The 5,872-nt window shown below is 40.7% G+C and overlaps 1 long non-coding RNA gene across 2 annotated transcripts; it reads left to right on the top strand.

Moving 5' to 3' along the window:
- The first annotated feature begins 255 nt into the window (after window positions 1–255).
- Window positions 256–2,743, top strand: LOC118238469. Of its 2 annotated transcripts, none has more exons than XR_004768896.1 (2): window positions 256–318; window positions 2,485–2,743. It is a non-coding gene; the product is annotated as an uncharacterized LOC118238469 (long non-coding RNA). The 2 variants fall into 2 exon arrangements; XR_004768895.1 differs by having other exon boundaries at window positions 316–375.
- The last annotated feature ends 3,129 nt before the right edge of the window (window positions 2,744–5,872 follow it).

The raw sequence follows: 5,872 nt of genomic DNA, 5'->3' as shown, positions 1-5,872 counted from the left end.
CTCTAAGTATTGAGTAAGTATGGAGAGAGTGGGCAACCTTGTCTTCTTCCTGATTTTAGTGGAACTGTTTTGATTTTTCCTTTCATTGAATTTGATGTTGGCTACGGGCTTTGTGTCAACTGCCTTTATTATGTTTAAGTTTGTCCTTTGTATCCCTAATATCTCCAGGACTTTTATCATGAAGGGGTGATGGATTTTGTCAAAGGCCTTTTCTGTACTGAATGATATGATCATGTGTTTTCTTGTCTTTCAGTTTTTTTTTTATATGGTGGACTACATTAATTGATTTATGTATGTTGAATCATCACTGCATCTCAGGTATGAAGCCTACTTGATCATGGTGAATTCTCTTTGATGTGTTCTTGAATTCAGCTTGTAAGTATTTTATTGAGTATTTTTGCATCTATGTTCATAAGGGAAATTGGTCTGTGATTTAATGGGAGAATTACCAACATGGAGTCAGGTAAAAATATAAGGGTATTCCGGAGGTGGACTGGCGTTTTGCCCTGGTGTGTGTGGGGGACTTTGAGAGCCCATCCCACTTGAAGGAATGTGCTCTGTCTCTGGACACATGGGGAGGGGCCTAGGCCCAGCACAGGAAGATTTGGTGGACTTGGTGGAGCCCCGGTTGGGGGCCCTACCCTGCCTGGGGAGTGGTGGGTGGATGGGGTGGGGGTAGGTTGAAGGTGGGGGAGAAGGAATGGGGGTGAGGGGAGGGGGAGGGAGAGGGGACTTACATGTGAAACAAGCCTGTTCCCTAACTTGAATTAATAATAATAATAAAAAGAGAAAAAAATATAAGGTTATTTATTAGGGAGATGCCTTACTTACAGAGCAACCTAGCCAGCAGGCAGGGCATGGAGTAAGTACAGCAAACCGATGATGAAAAGGAAGAAGGGGTTTCCACGTGCCCGCCCCTCATTCTTAAATCTTCCCCACATCACCCTGACCACGGCTTCGCAGGCATTGTCAGGCACACCTGTAGCCAGTCCTTAGAAGGTATGGTTATGGTGTCTCCCTACAGTGATTCTCTTTCTTTATTGGGTCTTTCCATGGTGTAGGAATCAGAATAACTGTGGCCTCATGAAACAAATTTGTCAATGTTCCTTCTCTTTTTATTTTGTGAAATAATTTGAGGAGTATTGATGTGAACTCTTCTTTGAAAGTCTAGTGGAATTCTGTGCTAAAACCATGTGGCCCTGGAACTTTTTATTTTTATTTTCCTGGTTGGGAGACTTAATAACAGCTTTTATTTCACTAGAGGTTATAGGTTTACAGAGACAAAGCAAATTGAAAAAGCAAAAGTTATGTCATGTCAAAAGGAGGTTCTGAGTAGCTTTGCAGGTGGTCCATAAAGGTAACTTTCAAAGTGCAATGTTTTTCTCTATTTCTACTCCTCTTCCTTTCTTCTTCCTCTTCCTCCTACTCTTCTTCCTTCTCTTCTCTTTTTGAGACAAGGTTTCTCTGTGTAGTTCCGGCTGTTCCCAGAGGTGTGTCTATCAGATGATTCTTAAACAGTCAGGTTGACAATGAAAATTAACCATCACAGTCTGTCTCACATGAGACATTACAAAGATGTAATGATTTTTTTAAAGTTTGATTAACTTAATGTTGTAATGTAAAAATGCCTAAACCAAACAATTTAAAGCTTGAAGCACCCTTGACTTCAGTTTATGGAACTCAATGTGTATATGAATCTTTCTCAAAGCACAGCATGTCATGGAAATGATAATTGAACACAATTCACCTAGGATTATTATTCTAATTCTGTTTTCCTTGACTTCCATCTGTTTAAAATGAAACCCAAAACAGATGCTTTATCGAATGGCAGCAGGAAGCAGAGGGAATTCATATATTCTACTCTCAATGCTGTTTACATAGAAGAAATATACAGGAGGCTGGAGTGGTCAGATTGAAAACATAATTCAGTTGAAGACTTTGAGCTGTGGGAGTCTTAGGCAGTTTCACACCTTGAACACCATCTCAGTACTGAATTACAGCTTTACCAGCTCACTGAATTGTATGCACTGTCTTTCCCAACACAGAAGGATAGATCTGAAGACTTAGAAAAAATAAGACTTCCCAGACTAAAGCTAGAAAATTTACCCACCTGTCACCACCAAGGAAAATTATTGTAGTCAACAAGCATATTCTCACAGAGATTTAAGTGGGTATGAAGGTGAAATGGGTTTATCATTTTGAATTGCATTGGGGTGAGATCATGAAGTCCATCCCACTGGTGCTCTTATCTCAGAATTATGAAAACAATAAATTATTCAAATACATTAATTCAGAATTCAATCACATTAGGGCTCATTCAATCAGTCTTTCATTAATAACGGTACATTAAACGAAATGCAAATGCTAAGAAGCAATGCTAATCACGAAGCCACAAACCTCTGCAAAAGGAGCATCCGGGAACTCGACTAATTAATTCTGGTTCATTCAATCTGTTAACAGAGGATTGCTTTGGGTGTCTATCAGGTGTCAGTCACAGGAATGAATATTCTGGAAGTTTATCGAAGACCCCCACCTCAGAAGATAGAATCTACTCCGGTCAACCCTGTAAAGAACCACATTTATAGTTTGAGACATCAGGAAGACTTAGGTGACATACCTGAAGAAAGAGAAGATGTCTGAAGATTATGAGAGCAAAGCCGAGAAGTTTGAGAAAGACAGTTGCATTCTACCAGCACCCTGTCATATCAGAATAAATATCCTTGGCCTCAGGAAGATGCTCATAGTCCTTCTCCTTGTCCTTGGTTTTTCTTCCTCTTCTCTTCACGACCGTGTGTGTGTGTGTGTGTGTGTGTGTGTGTGTGTGTGTGTGTGTGTGTGTGCCTATATGCGGAGCTTCAGGATGCTCTCCACCTTGTACTTTTTGAGAAGGGGGTTCCTAATAACCTGGAACTTGCATATTGGATTAGGCTGAGTGACTGGCAAGCTCCACGATTCTGTTTATGTTTCCCTAACAGTGCAATGATAAACACATGCCACTGTGCCCAGTTATTTACATGGGTTATGGGAACTAAACTATAGCTTTCAAGGCAAACACTTTACTGGTTGACTTATCTCCCCAGACCACTCTATCTTCTTGATAATGCCTCCTTGGCATCTTTTGCTTTAAGAAGGTGAACTACACAAACCACTTCCAGAGAGGTAATGATGAATTTCTAGGCTTTTGTGCTTACTGGAGTAACACAACCTAACAATACACAAGGAATGAAGGGTCACTCCAGCTCACAAGAGGGATCCTTGCTGACACTTAGAAGGGGCCATTCAATAAGAAGTGTGAGATGCATATCTTAAAAAAAGACTAGACAGGAAGTGGGAGATAGAATAACTTGAAAATCACATCAGTGAAATCAGAGGCACAGGTGACAAGAGGCAGAGACTTTTTACAGCTCTTGGCTTTAATGAAAGCCATTGAGTCTGGTGATGCTCCCACCAGTCTGAGCACTTGAGTTATTGAACCTAAGTGGTCTAAAATATGAAACACACACACAAACATACACACAGACATACATATAGACACAAGCAGACACACACAGTCACAAACACACATACACACAGACACACATACAATCACACAGACATACACACACACAAGACACATATAGACACATACAGACACACACACAAACACACACAGAGACACATATACACAGACACACACAGATACACATAGAGACACATAGCACAAACATACACAAACACACATAAACACACAATACAGACACACACACACAGACTCATATACACAGACACACACAGACACACATAGAGACACCCACACAAACACACACAAATACACAACACAGACACACACACAAAAACACACAGCTACACACAAACACACATAAACACACACAGGCACACACATACACAAACTCACATACAAACACACAAAACACACAGACACACACAAACACACACACACACACACAACACACACACACAACACACACACATGCAAACACACACAGACACACAGCAGAGACACACACAAACACACTAGACAGATATAAAAACAAACACACACCTACATACACATTGTTGGCAAAGACTCCATATGGGCTCCTGGGTGACCTTATATAATTGCTTTCAAAAAAGAGTCTAAGGTTGGAAAAACTCACTCTCTAATACACCATGTTTATAAGATGAATACTTAAGGTTTGGAGATGGCTCAGTTACTAATAAGTTCACTTGAGCAATCATGAGGACCTGAATTTGATTCCCAACACCCATGCAAATAAAAAAAAGCTATGTATGGTGGTATATGGTGTATACTTGTAATCCCAGCACTGGAGAGTTGTTAGATTACTGGGGCTCAGCTCACTGGTTGGCCAGCCTAGCCTACTTGATTAGTTCTAGGCCACTGAGAGTCCTTGTCTGAAGAACAAAAGGTGGTAGACAGTCCCTGAGGAATGACACCAGAGGCAGTTCTCTGTCCTCTTCATATTTGTGCACCTGTACACTCATGAAGGTGCATACATACCCAGATAGTAATAGCATTAAATGAGGAAAGTATATGTTTTTGCATTGAACTTATATCTAGCAAATATCTGGATTAGATTTCCCACCATTACCAATGCTAGGACACTGGAACTGTACTAAAACTTTAAGTGGCTCACATAGATGGAAGCAATGATTTTATTAGAAGTGAAGTCTAAGTTATTATGTGTTATTTATTGACAGCTCCTTCCAGACAGCTGATGTGTTAGATGGGATGGGTTTTGCTTTGTTGAGTAGTAATAACTATGGGTTGCTCTCTGTCTGACACACACCCATCTTGTTAAGCAGCAAGTCTCCTTCTTCTGCCATTGCCCATCTATGTACTCTTCTCAACCTATGATCCTCCAATCTTTGCCATGGGGTGAATCCCAGTGGCAGTGACAGTTCCTGACTATTGGTGACACAATCCCTTCTATTCTCACTCTGTGTTTGTGTGTGCAAGCACATGTGTGTGAGCATATGTGCATATATTGTGGAGGTCAGAGCTTGTCCTTGGGTATCTTCTTCATTAGTTTTTATTATTCCTACATTCACTTTATTTGTTATTATTTGTTAGGTGTTTCACCTGTATGTGTGTGTACCACATATCTGCAGTGTTCTGAGAGGCCACAAGAGGGCATCAGATCTCCTGGGATGGAGGATGGTTGTGTGCTGCCATGTGGGTGCTTGAAATCAAATCTGGCTCCTTTAGAAGAGCAGTGAGTTCTCTTAACCACGGAGCCATGGTTCCAGCTCCTCTTGATTCATTGAGATGGAGTCTTTCACTTTTCCCTTGAACTCACCAATTCAGTGAGCCTCAGAGATTCTCCTGTCCTCTCTAGTACTGGGATTACTAGCATACGCCTGATCTTTTTAAAATGTGGGTTCTGGAGTTTGAGCTCAGATCCTTATACTTGCATGGCAAGCTGTTTACTGACTGAGCCATCTCACTAGCCCCTCCACTCCAACTACTTGTTAACATATAGCTATCATACAAACAAATACATTTTATTGTAACATTTTTTCACACATGCATATGAGCACTGTGACCACATACATTTCCCTGTTTTCAGTTCTATTTATAAGCAAATTATATGGCAATACCCATGTTCATATTTGCCAGCTCCAAGAAGAGCATAGATTTGCAAGTTATTCAGTTGGTATTTTCTGGGACTTCTTGTTTGCATTAGTTATTACTGCAAGTGTACCAAAGGGTCACAGGCTCAAGGATATTATTATCTCAAAATTGTCTTTCCTAAGGCTTGCAAATCCTCCTCACCAGCACATGGTGACACCAGTTCTTGAGTGACATTTTGGTTTCTGTTAAGGACCTAGGGACTAAAGTGATTCAACTGTGTCAGAATTTTACCAGCCATTT

This window comes from Cricetulus griseus, chromosome 3 (genome assembly GCF_003668045.3).
Source record: "Cricetulus griseus strain 17A/GY chromosome 3, alternate assembly CriGri-PICRH-1.0, whole genome shotgun sequence".
In the NCBI taxonomy this organism is placed as follows: domain Eukaryota; kingdom Metazoa; phylum Chordata; class Mammalia; order Rodentia; family Cricetidae; genus Cricetulus; species Cricetulus griseus.
Note: the sequence above shows the minus strand (reverse complement) of the source record. Positions and strands in the feature narration are given on the sequence as shown.